The 19807-nt window shown below is 47.7% G+C and overlaps 1 protein-coding gene across 1 annotated transcript in view; it reads right to left on the reverse strand.

Annotated features, from left to right (window-relative positions):
* Positions 1-19807, reverse strand: part of SMYD3 (SET and MYND domain containing 3) — a 465445-nt gene that overhangs the window by 158829 nt on the left and 286809 nt on the right. The window lies entirely within an intron of this gene.

Here is a 19807-nt window from a genome sequence, read left to right on the forward strand (position 1 = left end):
CCCATCGGGGCTGGACCCGGGTGCCTGTGGGTGCCGAACAGCCCACAGCCAGAGGACTGAACCTGCTTGGACGCGTCCTTTCCGCTTCTCAAAAGATCCCGCAATCCTCCCCTTAAAGCAGTCTCATCTACACTTGGAGTTGTCGCACTTTTCGAAGTCCTAAAAGTATGAGTCCGTATTTCTACTCGGGACCTTGATAACTGCACATACATGTACACGTGTGTATCCACACACGTACATGAAAGGGTGACAGAGCAGAACACAGCACTGGTGTGTACACGTAACATGGAGGACAAAACGTTAGGTTAGGAGTCTCTACCTCTCTGATCAGGACTTGGTATTTTCTTTCTTTAAAAAAGGAAAGAAACATTAAAAAAATACCTTCAGAATATTGTTGTCACCCCAAGAACAACTAGAACGACATGAAACAAGCTGTTGAGAGGTGATATTGTCTCATGTAAGGCACGCGTGTTATACACCCCCCTTGGCATCACCCCCAATAAAACTAAGAGCTTGAAATAATCACGGAGAAGAACCGTGGAACTACCGCCGTGGGCGCTGCCAGACGCTTCCCGCCTCTTCTGTGCTTCTCACGGGAAAGACCACGCGGAATCGTGCCTTCCATTTGGAGCAACAACTTCGTGGCAGTAAAAACGCGTCAAACAGATTGAAACTGGGCTTTTTCAAAGCGGATCTCTACTCTTTTCTTTCCTTGCCCCAGTCTCGTGGGTAACTACTCACCGACAAATCACTTAACTGTCCAATAACAATGGGTAACTTCTATTCTCTAATTCACAAATAGGTCACAAAACCAAAACTAACTCTTTCCAAGAAAAACCTCTTGCATGTGAAGATATTATTACCGTTTCACTTAGGCTCTGACTGAAAGGTTGAAAATGACAAACTGGAGAATCTTTTATCAATGGGCCGCATCCCCTAATTCTGCTGATGGTAAGCCAGATGAAAGCGGTACTGTCCCATCTCACGATCTCCTCTTGACCCCCCCTCCCCTCGCCAGTCGACTGCAGGACCTCATACCAGGGATGAAGTTACTTCTTACACACATGGGAGGACCTAAAATTCCAGCACTGGGCTCAGCTTTTCCCCCTGGAAAGAAATGCCCCCAAAAGCAAGTGACCACATCAACAGAGCCCAGTGATGTCAGGGACAGCCATGTGGACATAGTTCCACAAACTCCCTCTCTGTTTCCTTCATTTCCTATTATTCTGATTTGCTTAAAAATGAGTTCTTGCCCTGGCCAGTGTGTCTCAGTGGGTTGCAGCGCTGTCCCATAACCGAAAGGCTGCAAGTTCGATTCCTGGTCTGGGCACACAGCTGTCTGGCAACCAATCCATGCTTCTCTCTCACACTGACTTTTCTCTTTCTCCCTTACTCTCTCTCTAGAAGCAATGAAAAAAAATGTCCTTGGGTAAGGATTAAAAAATAAGAATTCTTGCAGGAGAAATCTGAGTTCTCTGACAATCAGTTAACTGAATGATCTTTGCTGATTCACAGTATGGGTAGTTACGATGAAGAAAATCCAACTAGGAAAGAGAACGGGAGACAACGGAGAGTTAATCCCCCCATCTTCAAATATCCATCATAAACTTTTCTTAAGTTAGAGAACAATCTTATCCACACTTAAGGTTTGGGGGTCTAAGATAACGGCTCCAAAGCACAGGCATTCGAAGGCATCGCGTATCAGCTATGACATGTTCTTTATGGATAGAAACTTCACGTCATCTCCTTCGATGTTATACACTGAAGATGAGGTTGAGGAGGGTGAGTTAAGGGAAGACAGTGCTTCCCCAAGGAAGGCTGTTGTGTCTGTTTCACCGGTGAGTCTCCTGGGAAAACTGGAGAATTTCTGTCTTGGAAAGAACAAGTCACTTGCCCTCAGAATCACGAGACTCGGAGGGGGCTGGAGAGGCACCTCGTCACCCCGTGTGATCCAGGGGAAGACAGTCTAGATGGCGTTGGGCCAGAAGTCTGCATTTTAAGTAATATTACACATTTAGACCTGCAATGGCATAGCAGCAAGATAAATTCCAAATACATGCACACAATGAGAGGTCCTGGAAGCTTCAAAACCTTCCGATCTGATCTGGCCTGAATTCCGACTTTCCACACGGGAAAATCGGGGCCCCAGGAGCTCCCGCGCTTGCTCGTGGCTGAGAGCCGGCCCTCGAACGCCCTCTGCCCCATCTCCCACAGCCTTGCTTCGCGCTGTGTCGACACTGCCCTTTACTGCTCTGCCTCCGCGGTGGCGTTCCTGAACTCACACGCCGGTATGAGCACCACTGGTTGGTGTCACTCCTCAACAGGACAGCTTACAATTTTCCTGGCCATGGTTTAGCAGGGTCAGAGAGCCAGCAGCACGGGTTTGGCCCAGGAGTAGGGGAAACTTAGGAAAGAGACAGAGGGAAAGGTGATGAAAGCCACCGGGGCCACTGGTTGGGCTCTGGGAGAAAACCGCGACTTGCCAAGGCCCCTGAGCAAGCTCCTGCGAATTCAGAATGTTGAGAAATGGTCTAAAAACGCAGCCTCAGAGACTGGAACCCAATAGTGCTGTGCCCTTCAGTTGACCTTGTGTAGCCTTCTGACATAGCTATTTCTAAACACGGACTTCTTCGACTATGAAGGGCATTGAGTTATACACCGTGGGGACTCATACAGGGGACACTGGTCTCTGCCATTGAGGGGGTCTGGTCCCTCACAAGCTCACCGAAACCTCCCTGATCACACATCATCTGTCGGAAATTCCTCCTCCTGCCAAGTTCACATTTGCTCACCTAACGCAAACTCAGCACCGGCTCCCACTGCCCCCGTGACTCTCCTTCTCTCCCGGCAGAAGGACCAAACACCCAGGAACAGGGCTGCTCAGCCTGACACCCAGAGGGGCCCACGTGCGGAGAGCAGTAAGAGCAACAGTCGTGGCCACCACCAACTGCGGGAGAACTGCTGACTGATGACAGACTGTGACAGGGACAGCAGCTGGTCTCAGACACTTTCCTACTTATGCATCCAACATTAACAGCTGTAAGGAAGAGAAATTCCTCTTTCGTTGTGTTTTCTGGCTGGGGAAAGCACCCAAAATGGAGAGCCCCACGCTCGGCGATGTGTACACAAGTGTTGAAACTCACACACGGTACAGACAAGGACCCAGCCAGTGTGTGTTTCCAACACCAACCATCTCCCTCTCTGTCTGGGCCAGGAGACCCGCATTTGCCAGCCCACCTTACAGCAAAGGAGGGAGACGATGCCCAAGGCGCTGGAGCTTCCCGGGGAGGGGAGGGGAGGCGGGAAGATCCTGCCTGGGTACCTCCTCCTGTTTGCACGGCAGAATGCGAAGCTGAATGTCATGTCTACCCATTGCCTGGCAGGGAACCTTGGCAGTTTGTCACTCCACCTTGCAGGACGCACTGACAGTTTCGGTGATCGCCTCTATCAACAGCATGTGCCTGCGTCCCCGGGTGGCGAAGGCGCACACGTGGAGGGAAATGACTCTGTGCACAGGCAGCTGCAGCAATCACCACCGCCCCAAACCAACACCCCTTTCCCACACAACCACCCACGCACAGGCATTAGCTCCTTCGAGGGGGACAGCACGGCAAGGAAAACGCAGATGGCAACGAGGCTCTGTCACAAGTGTTCTGATCCCCGACTGCTATACACACGTGTATCTGCCCCCCAGAACCCCAGCACATGTGTGAGAAAAGGGCAACAGCACAGGGCTCCTTTGGGGTGAATTCTGGGTGAGTGATTGAGAAACCCAGGACCCGAGAAGTCTGTGTGGTTTCTGATTCACACGGAGACAAGGCCCTCCGCCGTCCCTTTTTTTGCAAGCGATACCTTCGCTCTCCCGCACCAACAGAGCACGTTTAATATTTGGGAGAAATGGAGAGCTACAGGAATTACATTTCCACAAGGAAAACACTGAATCCAGGACTGTTCCAAATGTGCCAAGAAGACAGATTACATTTCACGGGCTTTTTTGGTGTGTGCTTGAAATCCAGGAAAATTGCCATGTCAAGAATCTTTCACTCAATACCTAGCGCTCAATGTTTTATTCACGTACATAATTTTATTATGTAGCCGCAGATACTGTCAGATTTCTAAACTAAAATATAACAGTTATTGGTTTGATATTAAATTTATTTAACTTTGAATCTGTGGATTTATTTTGGAACTAGGACAATTACCGGGGCAGCAAGGCTGAGACCAAAATGATTAATGGCCAAGTCGCAGACCTGGAGGGACCCACGAGGAAGGAGGTGGTTCGGCATGTTCAGCCGCAGAAGTGCTGAAAAATACACCGTGGACCGGTGCATGGCAGGGCGTGAGGACGCTGCACTGGAAACCACAGGCTGCGCTACAAAGAGGGGGTGTCCCCGGACTGTCTCTGTGGAATCGCGTAGCACGTCCACGTGCTGGCTTTCTGCAAACCGAGAGACGGGAATTCTACCCGAGAGGCCTTCTGGTGCAGTTTGTTTATAACATCTTATCAAGATGATGTCATAATAAGAAAGAAATACAGAAAAAAAATTAAAATACATTACCTAGAATTCAAAGACGCTGGAGAAACTGGCTTCTGTTAGCAGCCTTACAGGCAAGGGGAAGTCAGCACCCGAGGCAAGGAACCGGGGAGCGCAGTCCCTGGGGTTTCCTGGTGATGGGGAAGCACCGAGTGTTTCTGCGTGAAATGGGTTTTTTCCATGAAACGGCATGAACTGGAAACCAAGAGACGTGGGCTTAATCCTGATGCCACCACTTACTGGCTGGAGACCCGGTCACACGACTAACCTGCCAGAAGCCCACTTTCCTAGTATGTTCATTGAAAACACAGCAGATCCTTGGTAAGGCTGCCGGGAAGATTTGAAGAGGATTGTTCATTTACAGGGGTATTTACTAAAAGCCAGTTTCAGGCTCTGTGGTCTCCGGAAGGAGTCGGCTGCTCTCCCAAAGATCCCAGAAGTTCCTTCTCGGCACAGCACCGATGAGCCAGTGTTCCTGCTCCTGACCCCGGGCCAGCGTGCTGAAACAGGGCGTCGAGGCACAAGCAACCATCCCTCCAACCAGAGAGGGGGCGTCCTGAGAGCCCCACGGCCAGGCTAGCCCTGTCTGTCTATTCACAGATGCAGATGAAAAACCGAAAAGCGCTCACACGGGATTCACACAGTGCAGGGGAAAGGGAGCCTACTGCTAGAGTCACAGAATAAAACCACACAGGTGGGAGACGCTTTGACACAGGAAACGGGAGATGTCCTGTCCTAGGAGAGATGCAAGGAAGCACAGCCTCCACGGAGGGGTGGCAGGGACCAGCTGAGAGAAGGCCGGAGGGAGGGCGAGCGGGCTCAGGACAAAGGAAAACAAAGACAAGGACACTGGAATTACCTTCATGGACGTAAACTACATCCTGAAAAGAAATCGCAGGAAAACAGCTCGGCCAACGTGAGGCCATCCAGGGCCATCCCGCCTTGAAGGGCGAACACTACAAATGGTGGGCGAGGGGCCCATCCAGTCTTTTCATACCTTTGTACACAGTTAAAAACCCACTCTACGTGCAGTTTTTAATACGACTTCTCCACTTAACAACACAAGTCTTTTTCCAACTTTTTGCTTTGTTTGCAGAGGACAGAACACCAGGTCCAAGTCAGGGTCTGAACATTTCAAGGGCTTTGATCTGTATCTGTAATCGGCTGTCAAAGGGCATGTCAGCAACGCACAAGACCACCAGCACTTTCACCACTAATTGTGTGTCTTTATTTTTGTTTGGAAAGAATCTCAAACTGCAAGAAGAGTTGCCAGAGTTGCAAGAACTGTACAATTGATCTTTTTCTGAGCCAGTTAAGAGTTAGTTGCCCCAGACCCTCCAGACAGTGTATGTCGTGTACGCCACGACACTGCCCTCCTGTAAGGCGACCACGGACATCAGGAAATGAGGACGGTCACATCACGGCCATCTCATCCGCAGGGTCTGCTTGAGGTTTGCCGACCACTTCATAATGACTTTCATGGCGAACAGATCCAGTTCAAAGCTTGCGTTTCCTTACCTTTCGAAGATTAGAGGCCAGTTATTTTGTATAGCGTCCCTCGGTTTGGGTGTGCTCGCTGTTTCCTCGTAACTGGATTCGGGTTATGCATCTTCGGCAGAAACATCGCAGTAATGACGCAGTGTTCTCATCCTATCCTACCAGGTGGTGCAGAATTCCGGTCAGTCTTACTACTGACAGCACGAACTGCGGTCACTCGGCGAAGGTGGTCTGCCAGCCTCCTCTGCTGTGAAGTGACTCCTTTGTCATTAATGAGTCCTTGGAGGGAGTTACTTCGAGACCAGGAAAATCCTCCATTCCTCATGAAATTTAGACTTCATGAGTGACTTATTCAGATCAGTATGGACTCGTGAATTTCCGTTTTACTCAATGAGTTACAATCTTTTACTATTACATATTGATGCTCCAATTGTTCTGTATCTGGCAGGTGGGAGCCCCTTCAAATTGGCTCCTGTATCTTTTTGCTAGAACCCATCATTCTGTGAGCTCTTAGTTCATTTATGGAACAAGACATATCTACTAGGTTCATCTAGGGCCGCCTTGGTGTCCCTGCTCCCAGGCGTTCTCAGAGGAGCCGGGGAATGTATGTGCGCACGACACACGCACCCAAACACTGACGTCTGCGTTTGCACATCTCCCTCTGTGGAACGTCAGGACTTCACACCGACACCTCCCACGAACAGAGCTGCTCCAGTCCCCTCCCTGACCCAAACAAGCTGAGCCTCTGTTGCTCTCCTCCCGTCCCACTCCAAGATGAACTCTGAGGGTTCTCCTGCCTTGCCCTGGGCTCTGACCCCGGGCTCTGGGCCACTGAGGCTCTCCTCTCCCCCAGAACCCCTTCCCAACCAAGGCACCTATTGGCTCTGCCTTGTCTAATGACTTCTGGACTGAACTGTACAGAAACGGTAAGAACAAGAGGCATCATCAATTTTATACACGAGTTTGGACATTTCACGTTTGCCATTCTATTTCTGTGCGAAAATCGTGTTTCATATGCTTTGTCTGTGTACAGAGATCTCTGCCAATTTCTTACTCGTTGGTTAATCTTTGTATGGTTAAGGTATTAATATTTTGGTTTAAATGCTGCAAATAATTTTCCAATGTCTTTTTGGGTTCTGAATTTCTTACACTTTTTAATAGAAACTTTTATTTTCTTGATTTAAAAACCGTGAATCCCTGGCCGTTTTTCGGCTGCTGCTGAGCCCTGCTCTTTCTGGGCTTGAGGCATTTCTCTGGTACCTTCTACTCCCGCGCTCGACCGGGGTAAGTTTGTCTCTGTGGACATTCGGAAATGTCTGGAGCCGTTCTGGCTGTGGTGACTGGCACCCAGCAGGGAGAAGCCCACCGGCTGCTGACCACCCTACAACGCACAGGGCAGTCCCCACATGAGAAAGATTTTGTCAACAGTACCAAGGCGAGAAACCCGGCTCTATACTCTCTCTCTGCTTTCTAGTCAGTCTTTTGATTTCTTCCAATGTAGATACTGGAGTAGAAAGGCTAAAAAGAAAGTACGTTTAATGTGGATGGCAGCCTTTTCCAAATGCTAGGTTTGATTCACAAATATTGCCCTAAGAATCTTCCACAATCCAGTTATGGTAAAAAAAAAAAAAAAAAAAGGAAAGGAAGAAAGAAAGAAAAGAAAAGCTGCCATTTTTATTTTCACAGAAGATTCTCTTAACGATGTCTTGACACAAAGACACCCACTTCATAAAGTCTTGCATCTGCGTTTGTTACGCTGTCAGGAATTCACATCGAGATCACCCGGGTGCATTTGCTGTATCAAAATGCCAGTGGAAAAAAGGCAGCGAGTAGTGTAACTTTTCAAGTCCTATAAGGTCAGTACCAAGGCATTGAATAAACAAATGTATGTGTGTCCTAGTACTAAAGTGAGGTGATGATTTAAACATATATACCAATACTAATCATTTTAATATATATTATACTAAAATAGTAATATATATTTAAAAATAAAGAATAGTATTAAAGATAAAATATTTGCCTTCTTGGAATTCAGATCTTTGGAAGAAGATATTTATACAGCAGCACAACATGAATATATACAACCAGAGTCAATTATACCTCAGCAAAGTTGGAGGGAAAATAAATTTAAAAAGATACATAAGGCATATCAGAAAGAAAAAAGGTTTGGAAACGCCTTTCTCTCCACACACACAGCACGCATCTTCTTGCTGAAAGAAGCGTTACTGGCCTGCCGGAATAGGTCACTACCGTTTTCACAAACGCTCAGTGCTCAGGACCGAGGGATTTCACAGGCTCCCCTGCCCAATCAGAACCACATCTTTGTCCCAGGCCCATCTGCACTGAACCCTATACCCCTGACAGATGTGACACCTACTGCCTGCCACCAACACGCAGCAATGCAGCAGAGTGCCGAATCCCCCAAGACTTATCTGCAGGCTGACAGCCCAACAGAACCCTCTGCGGGCCCCCTTTTCTCCAGCGTAGTACCCCTGAAAAAGCACCATCGGTAAAAAGTATTCTCAGCAACCGTGATGTTCAGGGAGAAACTGCTAAACTCGCTAGGGAGGCTTCTCGTGCTCTTGACTCCCAAGGAGCTTCGGGAATGGACGCGCGGAAGAGAACTCTTCTCGGGCTACTTGGGTGTCAAACGCCTGCCCATTCTGTAAATTCTGTACATTCTCCACATTCTACACACTCTGTAATTTCCTTCAGGCCCTCACCCTGGCTTCGTGTTCAAGTTTCTGACCACTCTCTTTTAAATGCTTCTGTACCTTTCCTGACTCATTACAAGAGAGCAGGCTGACAAAATAATAATTACAGAATGATAGCAACATTTACATAATAAGGACAATCATGATAGCAGCTAACATTTACTGAGCCGAGGACTTATTGATGCTAGGTATCATTCTAAATGTTTTATGTGAGTTCAGTGTATTCCACAACAACCCACAAAGTAGATACTGCTATGGTAATTAATTATAATTTTATTATACTCTAAATATTATAATGTAATATTATAATAATCATCATTGTAATTGGTCCCATTTTATAGACAAGTAAACTGAGGCCCAGGGTTTTGAATAACTTTATCTAGGTCAAAACCTGAATGAAACAGAAAAGCCTGGTTATAAAACCCATGCTCCTAACCATTTTTCTGCCTGCTTATCCCCACCCTCCTCAAACCATATAGTTTCTCTTTCAAGTTCTTTAAGTTATACACTAAAAGAAATGTCACTTTTTAATGGGGGTGGCAGGACTTTCTACAACTTTTATATCCGACTGAACCAAATGTCCACATTCATTTCAGCATGAAACCCACAACCCCCTTCACAGTCCTAACTCATGAGCACGGACCGGACTCACACTGAAAGTTGTCAGTACAAGTCTTTCGGGCCTGTCTAGGTCTGCAGCCAATGTGCCTGCAGAAAGAAAAGCTGGAGAGAACCTATCATCTGCTCTGTTAAGATGCCAGGACAATGCCAATGCCAATGGCAGAAACGTGTGACTGTCACAAGGTGGTCACCAAATTATCTGAGGCTCTCCATCACCTCCTCGCATCACCTGGGGCGAAGATCAGGAAGACCCTTCTGCCATCCTCACCTTCTCCAGCAGGAGGTGCTTCCAAGCCTCATGACATGGGTGCAGAATTCCAATTCCACTGTCTTTCTCTGATGAGAAGTGCCAAGTTCATCTCCTCTGGTGCGGATGGCACATTCTGGTGCCTGACCCACCCGCACTGCCCGATCCATCCACACTGCCCACAGGGCAGACTGCGGTCAGGGATGGGAGAATGTGAGACCGTTCACACTCAGGACCGAACCCCATGGATGTGAGTTCCTAACGCCACAAAGATACCCACCCGCCTGGCCAACCAGCCACGGGCCCAGCCTGAGGAGCTGTCGGGTAGGCGTGAGGAAGGAAAGAGGCAGAGGAGGTGCTTCCTGGGAGACGGGGAAACTCACTCACCCATCATTACATTACCAATCAGTCTCCACCCACTCTGACGTCGCAGTGAATCACTCTATTGATGAAGCCGTCTCAGCCTCACAATTCTGCGGCTTTCTCAGCAACGCAGGCGAATATTTCACAGGGCACTTTTTTGTTGGTGTATTTTTCATTCATTTAGTAACTCTAAATGAGTTGAAATGGGAATATTAAATTATATTAAACGGGAAACTTCATTTCCTGTTCAAATGGGAAATGTAAGAATGAAACTTCGCCTTTCGGTGTGGCAACAGCACCTCGTTCTGTAAGGGCCAGGTTACTTTCAGAATCTGTCTGCGGCCTCCTGGGGGTCTGACTGCCGGAGGGCACCCCAAACGGCTACCTAATCAGGGTTCCCTCTCCCAGGCCTTGAATGACCCTGACGGTCAAAAGCACGGACTCCGGCGGCAAGTGAGAGCAAGCGCTGCCGAAGCCTGGCAGTCTCCCGTGAAATAAGCAGGAGTCTCACAACATGACCAAAGAAAAGGTGCAGGAGTTAAGGAGAAAACTATGTCATAGACACAGACAACAGAGGGCGGGTGTGGGGGAGGCAGGAGGGGGTGAAAGAGCATCGATGGGGGTGGAGGGAGACGTGACTGGAGTGGTGAGCACACAGTGTGCAGATGACTTATTATAGATTATACACCCGAAACCCAGAGCATCTGGCTAGCCAATGTCACCCCAGTAAGTTTAATAAAAATAAAAAACATTTAAATGATGAAAGCAACTGAAAGCCATTGCCATTATCAAGATGGTACACGGCTGTGCCTGGGGCATCAGCCCCTGTTGTGGACAGGCCATACGCTCTTCAAACGAGTCACGACAAACCAAAATTATTCTTGAAACATAGGTTGGCTCTCAAATATTAAAAGGCGCATATTGAAGTGAGTTATTCTCACAAGCAGCTGAGCACAAAGATGTTCATTACAGAAATATTGTTACGGTGAGAAAGGAGAGGCCAATGCGCATTCGTAGGGGGTCGGTTACACAGACGACAGTGTGCCCGAGGGTTCTGGTGCCACATGGCCTTGGTGTTAACCGCGCGTCTGCCACACACCACTGTGTGACCTTGGGCAAGTCGCTTAACCTCTCTGACTCTTGGTTTCCTCATCTGTAGCAAAGGCTTCAGTACAATGCCTGATACAGAAAAAGCTTCTTCAAAGTTCCGTTGTTGCCACACTGAAGATCGAAAACACTGTACAAACCCACACACAGATTATGTGTCATTTACTATGTTATCACTGATGAAGCCTTAAGAAATCTTATTAAGCATCTTGGCTATATTTTTCAAACCCTTTTTTTTTGCAGTAGAATCCTTATATCAAACACTGTAAGTTACATAAACCCCAAAATACAGAATCCCCAAATAAAAGTGATCTAATAAGACAGAAGCAAGCCATGTGCCCGTGTGTCAGGGGGCAGGCGTGAGCATGCCTGTGTTTGTGAGGGGGGGGGCTACCCCCCAGAACGGCACTGGGAAATCACTGGAACAGTATGAGCTTCTCATTCCCAGACAAAACTAAACGGGGGGGATGGGGGGCAGCTGCCAGGCGCAGACCTTCCTTATACATCAACTACAGGGTCTGGACTAGCTCTTTTTCCCACATGCTTCTAGCAAGAATATTTTATGACTGTATGATTAGGGTCTTCATGTAAGGTCACATATATATATGGGGTCCCCTAAACAAAGAAGGGATGATTGATACAATATCATTATATCATAGATCATACTAGCAATTCAGGGAGCAAAGTATCCCTCTGCCAAGAAAAGGGAGCTTAATCAGACCAACTTCTGGAAGCTTATTTATTATGTATTTAATACATATTAAATACTGAGGTCAGAAACTGAGTGAAGTGTTAACTGGAAAAACTCATTAACTATCATAGAAATAATAATGACCTCTGGAAATAAACATTATTTCAGGTTAAAAAGAGGTTAAGTTACGGGAAAAGCTGATTTCAGAAGCTTTACTGCTAGGAGCATACAATTAGGTCATTTTCATTCAAGCTTTATCACAGTCTGCAGGGATGACACCAAAATCAGCCATTTTAATTCAGAAACAATATTTAGGCTGTAAAAAGCAGCGATAACCACCCGCCTTTGTTTAAAATCTCTGCAATAGAAGGGGTAGTTCCCGTAATGGCGTGCATTCCACGGCCTCCGAAGTCATGTGGCACAGACCCTTTCATTCTGGCAGCAATGTGCAATTTCGTGGCTGCAATTTTCTCAAACTGCTTATAAAAGCTTCTCCTTCTTGTTGGGGTGGGGGGGAGCAAAAAGCCAATGGCTCCCTAATAGACATCCAGGTACCAGCCCTCCCCTTATCGGGACATGAAGTATTAATAATCTACCATCGGTCAGGCACACGGAATGAGCGCTCGGCTCCCGAAGGGCAGATTCCTGTCAAGATGTCACCCAGAAATAACCTTCAGATTACAGGCAGAGGCTGCTCTTCCCGAAGCGCCGCCAATAATCACAAACACCCTCAGAGTTGCGGGACCTCGCGCAGTCTTATCCACCCCTGGGACTGGCTCGCCATCCGCCCCTGCCCCCTCCAACCCTCCCCACAGACTCAGCAGTAACTGATGGGATCGACGTTCTAAGGATCGCCGCTCACCAGCTGCCTGCCCCAGTACTGAGGGCCATCCAAACTGGAGGATAAATGACAACTGGACAGAAGAGGGATGGAAAGCCATGTCCCTCCAAGTCCTGGCTGTCCCCACGACACACTGGGCAAGCAGTTCTAGTCCTTCTATCTCTCAGCAGAAATGGGATCACACAACTCGCTGCCTTTGTAGGAAAATGTCAGGAGCCTTCACTTGATCGTGTCTACCGTGGGCTCTGGTACCCTCTGTACACTGTTTGATTTTTGCTCTTTGAGATAAAAACACATACAGTAGACGCCCACGAAACCACCACCTCACTCTTAGTGGCCCCCCCCGGGAGGCAAAAACAGCGGCCTGTTTCCCACCCCAAACACTGTTACGGGGAAGGGCTGCGTACTGCCTTAGCGACCTTGACTGGGCCAGGTATGAATTTGGGGAGGCGGACAGACCTGAGCTCAAGCACGGCTGTTACTTACAGATACGTGATCTTGCGCAAGTCAACTAACTACTCGGAGCTGCAGCATCCTCACCTAGTAATACCGATACACACTTTAGATCACTGCACGTCACATGCCAAATGCGCAGCCGCCACACAGCCCAGCAACCGCACTCCCAGAAATGAAAACGTACATGGATGTAAAAAAACCAGTACATGGATATTTACAGCAACTTTATTTGTAATAGCCCCAAACCGGAAACAACCCAGATGCCCTTCAACGGGTGAAGAATGGTACTTGGCAATAAACGAAGAAAACCCCACGGGTACATACAACCACCACCTGCATGAATATACAGAGAATCGTGCAAAGTGAGAACAGCCAATGCAAAAGGTTACATACTGTATGTCTCTGTTCATACAATATCCTTGGAGTGAGAGAAATGGCATACAGATTAGCGTCTATAAGGGCTCAGGAGGAGGTGGCGTGGGAAGGAAGTGGATGTTGCTGTGAGAGGGCTTCCCGTGGTGCAAGAGCGTGGATTTTCGACTGGGTCAGGGACAACTATCTGGCCGTACCCACTGTGCTAAACGCAGGCTTGCAGATGAAATACAAATGAATAATGCAATGATCAGTGAGTAATAAGACAAGAATGGACTCACAGCCGTAAACCTACTTTTTACAGTGAGATGTTGCACTGGAGGGAAGGGGGTGGTAGGTGCAGACGGGGACCTCACTATCGTTTATTCCAACCGCATGTGAACCTACAAATATCTCAAACTACAAGGTTTCGTTGAAAGAAATTCGAAGTAATAACATTTCAGAAGATCACCACAAGGATTAAATAACTTATGGAATTGAGCAATGATGAAATAATGATTCAATATTACATGGAAAATCGCCTGGCACAGTCAGTTCTTGGCAGTGACAGAGGCTCACTGAATATCCCCTTGTCTGGGAAGCTGTGCGCACACAGAATGTGTGCCAGTAGATTTTCGTCTGTGGATTGAGTGAAAATGCAACTCCGTGGAAAGGGTCTGATGACGGTACAATCACAGCTTAGCTCATTTACATTTTTTCATAAGGCTGAATTGTGGGGGAAATTAGGAATACTTCATGCTAAACAGCATCGTTAGTCCAAACTGCAATGCAGGCACCACAACCCCTCTCCAACAAAAATGTGAACAGTGGGGCAGGGGGTGGAGTGAACTGTGATTCAGTCGGCCAAGAGCCACAGTTAAAAGAGAAAAAATCACAGCCAAGAAATGAATCAGTAGGTTCTGTTACAGACACTGAAGAAAGAAAATGGAGAGGATGGACCCTGATGCCGGGGACCCCAGAGTTCACACTTTGTTAAGAAAAAAATCCCGTGTGTTAAGAGAGAACAAGTAAGTAAGAGCAGATTATCGGTGCAACAAACCTGAGAAAAGGAACGGGTGAGCATGGGCTGGGGATCTGGGCGTGTGGTAGGGAGCAGGTGGGGCACGTCTAAGCCAATGCTGACTCCACAAACTCCCACAGGCTGGTCAGTACGTGACCTTGACCTGGAGGGCTGCAGCACTCCTCAGTGCTGAGCTGATGCCACCAAGGACCTCTACCTTTCCCAGAGGTCTCTGTCCCCTGCTGCCTGATTCTGGCTGCATGAATTAGCTTGCATGACACTCCTGGTTATGATACCAGCCAGGGAACAGAAAATGCACGTGCATGTACACACACATGAACACGCATGTGCAGAGGATGAAGCCTCTTAGTGTTCTGGCCTCGAAAATAAAACTAGGCGAGCACTACCAGTCCCTTGCTCCTGGTCACTGTCTCAGGGTGTATAATTACCGGGTGGCTCTGTCTACACTCCATAATCATAAAGTAGAACCTGAAGTGGTCCACACAGCGTTCAAATCCTTGTCATGCGAAAATTAAGAGGGTCCATGTGTTTTCATTCCCCTGATCAGAACCTGGCAGCTGGCCATGTGAAACCCCGACGTCACAGCCATGGGCCCGAGGAACACGTGCTCCCAGAATGGCATCTACGTGCCATCTCGTTACAAGCCTTCCGCCTCAGACAGCTCCCTGTGAGCTGCACCGGAGTCGAAGTAAAAGAAAGGGAAGGAGCCACAGCCCCACAGCTGCATTCCCCGGTGACTCCTGCACCACTCACGAGGTCAGCCTTCTGACGGACTCCCACGTCAGGACGGCACTGTCGCTTCCTGAGGTGAGCTATTGGCAGGCAGATGCGTCTGACTCACAGTAACTGGCACCTCTTGTCACAGGGCAGCACCATTTCCTTCTCTGCGTGGGTGCCTATGTGCTGCCCAGGGTACCTGGCAGGTGGGAGATCACATCGCTGATTGCCTATGTTCCCAATCTATGCTCGCTGCCCATGCTCACACCGCAGAGCAATTACGGGGGGAAATCAGTTTGCAACATGTGCTCATCCATATTCAGTTCTTTCTACATCAGGCGACTACTGCCCAGGAAAAATAAAAAATGAAAGGAGACAGATTTGGGAAATCCAGACTTGTTCCTATGTATTTTCTCCTCTGATTATGCAATTATTTACTTGTCGATCGTCCAGAATTGGCTCCATTATCAAAATAAATATTCAAAAGTCACGGCCCCAAGTAGCTGAGGCGTGCCTCTATCCTGAGTGAAAAGGAGAGAGGACTGGAGCATAGGGAAGTTATCAGGCCGACGGGCCAGGCAGGCTGCAGTAGCTGAAAACCTGATGAGAGAGAACATTTTTTAAAGAAGGTGGTGTCGATTTCAGTATGTTACGGAAAACAAAGATCTAAGAGGCAGTCCCAGGACCAATACTAATGGACCAAGGTTGCAAGCGGGCTGAGGAGGAGACAGAGCGTCCTCACTGACGGCTCTGCCCATTGGCCTCTCGGAGGTTGTTAGGGAAATTCTCAGAAGTCACAACTCAGGGGCGAGAATTCTGAGATTCTCCTAACTAAACGTTCAGAAGAAAGCTATTTGTTTATGACCACAAGTAGCTGGGCCACAAGGTTGTTCTTACTTTTCTTTCATTTTAAATATTTAATTCACTGACATGAATTGAAATTTTACAGGTTCCAGAAGACGACAAACTCTCCCTGCTCTTAGCTCCCTCTCCAGAGATACCCACTTTCATCATTTCACGGGTTTTCTATTTTGTGAATATACCAGAAAACCTATTGGTGCATTCTCTGTTCTCCTACTTTTTCACACAAATGGCTGCATACTCTACTCCCTATTTTTATTTCCTCTGTACGCAAAGCAATATGATTTCAGAGCTAATTTCCTACGAGGACATAAAGAGCTTCCTCATCCTGTTTCATGGCTTCTCAGCAGTCCATTGAACGGATGCAGAATAACTTACATAACTAGTCCCCAAGTGATGGACATTTAGGTTATTTCTACTCTTCTCATACTACCAAAAAAAAAAAAAGAGGCTGCTCTGGAGAGCGTCACTCATATGTCACTTCATGTATTTACTAAAATATCTGTAGGACAGAGTCCTAGAACTGCAATTGCTAAGGCAAGGACCCATGCATGCTTTTGTAATTGAGCGCATTCATACACATGCACGCACACAGCCTGCTTCCCTACACCCTCGATGACACCAGGTGCTAGCAACATCTTGGACTTTTTCAATACGATTGGTCAAAAGTGACATTTCAGGATGGCTTTTGCCTGCACTGCTGTTGTTACCAATGAGGTTGAGGACCTCTTCATCTGTGTCCTAGGAGGCTGGGCGCTGAGGACAGTAGCATCCGGGCTCCCTTGCCTAGCAGCCACTGGTCCAAGACAAGAACTGGGGGCACCGGCAGGTGGTCGATTAGAAGGTGGGAAAAGAAAGACTTCGGGCTATTTCCTTCCCATGGTTGTCTCGCTCCAGGGCCTGGTTTCACACGGATGCTCCTCCCTCCATCATGACAACTTCCTGTGGACGGTCGTCCTCCCCCGCTCACTGCTCCAGCCAAAGCTCCAGGCACAGTTCTCTCGCCTTGTGCCTTCCGTCCAGGGATGGCACTGGCTCCCTGCTCTTGCTGGTCACTGAGTGTCCCACCCCTTGTCAGTCCCCTTCCCCTTTCATCTGTGTCTCTCCCTTTGAACCATTTGGGAGAAATCCGTTTGCTGCTGTTTTGTGTTGCTGAGACACTAACACGCACCCCTCTTGCCTAACTTTCTGTTGGGTTGGTGGTCTTTTCATAGTCATTTGTGCTTGTGGAAGCTCATTATTCATTAGTGCCAGGGTTAGCAGGCCTTTCCTGTAGGCGGCTAGACTGGAAATCTCCGCTTTGCAGGCCATACAGTCTCTGTTGCCACTACTCACTTGCCACGGGAAGGTGAAAGCAAACGGTATGCAAATGAGCAAGGGTGGCTGTCTTCTAACAAAACCCGACTCACAGAAATAGGCAGCAGGGCAGGTGTGGCCTGGGGGCTGCAGTTGCTGACCCCAGCATTAGGGAAATTATCCCTTCTCTGTGAATATGAGTGGCACATGCCTCTCTCCCAGTTTGGTTTTTTGCTTTTCTTATAGGGGTTTCACCATGCAGATTTATTTTTAAATTTTATTTTAACCTAGTGGAATTTATCAGCTATTTACAGCTTCAGGTTCAAGAGCTAGTAAACCACGAGAAACTCAAGGTAGAAAGACGGTTCCCCGAATCGGGTAGCCTGTGCTACTGCCAACGTGCCTTAATCAGTAAAGACAACTTTTCGAATAAAACTTTCCATGACGGGGTGAAACACACAACAGAGCAAGCACCGGGCTGAGGGAAAGGTCCCAAAACCAGGTGCCTGACCGCCTAGGCCTGACCGGGCCTGACCGTCAAAACCACGTCTCTCCGTGAATTCTAAAAACTCCAGAAACCAGGAGAGTTTTCTACATCGAACCCACATAAAAACTGCAAGAATTTTCCATTCCATCGGGTAGAGAGCCAGACGGACTTGCCCACCCCAACTCCTTCCCGTCGGTGCTCATACAGTGGCACCCGGGTCATCTCATCACCAAGGGATGGCTCAGCGCTTCCATTTCAGACCCACACCTTCCTTCCCGTGGGATTTTGCTGTAGGAATAAGGCTTTAGCTGTAATTTGCAGTAACTTTAGTTTTTGCTGTCTACAAATTAAAAAAACAGATATCTTTGGGAAATTTTCTAAGTGGAAACATAGGGAAAGTAAAACACCACCAACTGAGATACTTGTTTTTTGCATAAACAAGGCTAGATTTGTTTTTGCTTAGGAAAAAAATAGGAGACAGTCAAGGCTCTACTGGGGTTCAAAGCCACAGTTAATTTTGCTTGCTTTCTCCTACCATGAAGAAACAAACCCAGTTATAGGTGAAGGAATGGAACACAGACCATGGAAATCTGGAGGTTTCAACATGGATTTGCACCCTAAATAACACTGGCAATAGATAATAATAATTTGAAATTTGTCAGTTGATTCATAAAAATAATCCTTTAAATTGTAATTGGCTCCTCTGTCCACGCCGTGAAATTTACTCATATTTAGGTGCCCCTCACTAGGTGTGTGTGCATGCATGCACGTGTGTGCATGTGCAGACATATGTGCCCATGCATATGTAAACACAGACACAGGCAGGCAGACACCCACACCAACTCATTGTACTCCCTATAAAATATATGTTAGAAAGAGTGTATTTACAAAGGCCAACATACAAAATGAAAGGGGCCACAATAAATACAGGCCATGGGGGACAAGAAAGACACAGGTCAGTAGTAAGTGTGACCCCTAGGATGACCTGAGGCAGCCTTCGGACTGTGACCATAACGTTGCGACATCTCCAAAGGAGTAACTGATGCTTAGAAACCGGCTAGAGACCTCCTGCCCCCACTTACTCACGGCCTCAGTGAGTGTTACTGAGGGCCCAATGTGAAAGGATGCCACCTGGGGTGAAGACGCTCGGCGTCACTGGTGACAGTTGAGTCACAGATGGCAAACATCAGGTCTACAGAGACAGAGGAGAATCCTCAAGAGAAAAGCCCTAGACAGGCGTTTTCTCAATTGATTAGTCATTAGTAATAAAGGTAAGGTCACAGGATCAACCCTCTGTTGATTAACTTTATCGTAATTCAAAGACAAAGACCAGGTCTGAGAATCCTCAGTATCTCACCACAAGATCAAAAGAGATTCGGGAAGAAAAGCGAGCGATTGAGCCCAAATTCACTCTAGCACCAAAAACCCAACTTACATGAATTCAGAGAGGATCAGTAAATGGAAACACTCCACCATTTTGGTTTACAACTGGTTTGGGGCTATTTGGGGGGATGCTGCATCCCCTACGCCACCTAAATATTGTTGACATGCAAAAATTAAAATGGGAGAGGATTTATTTAGTTCTGATTGAGAGTAAAACCACCAGGATTAAAACTTCTTGGCACTTCTGGCCCATCAACACAGCTACCCAGAAGTCAACTGCCTGTGCTTCCGGACCACAGAGCTAGACACAGCGCTGCTCTCTCGTCTTCTGCAGAAACAGGGACCTGGGTCTGGGATGGCGTGGGCCCGACGCTTTGCTTCTCTCAGATGGAACAGCCCAGTTAGGCCCACACTGCCCCCGCACATGGTTTAGTGATAGGAATTTGCTGAATTAATTCAAAAAGCAGCTCCCAAAGATAAAAACAACCTGTTTAGCCACACTGGGAAAAACGACCCGGCCACCCCCACCCTCCACTGGGTGTCGAGGTTCTCCACTGGGCTGGTTGGAAACCGGCTCTTACCAACTCTGCTTCCCAGA

Source organism: Sturnira hondurensis, unplaced genomic scaffold, assembly GCF_014824575.4.
Source record: "Sturnira hondurensis isolate 20B ecotype Veracruz unplaced genomic scaffold, ASM1482457v3 Scaffold0018525, whole genome shotgun sequence".
Classification (NCBI taxonomy): Eukaryota; Metazoa; Chordata; class Mammalia; order Chiroptera; family Phyllostomidae; genus Sturnira; species Sturnira hondurensis.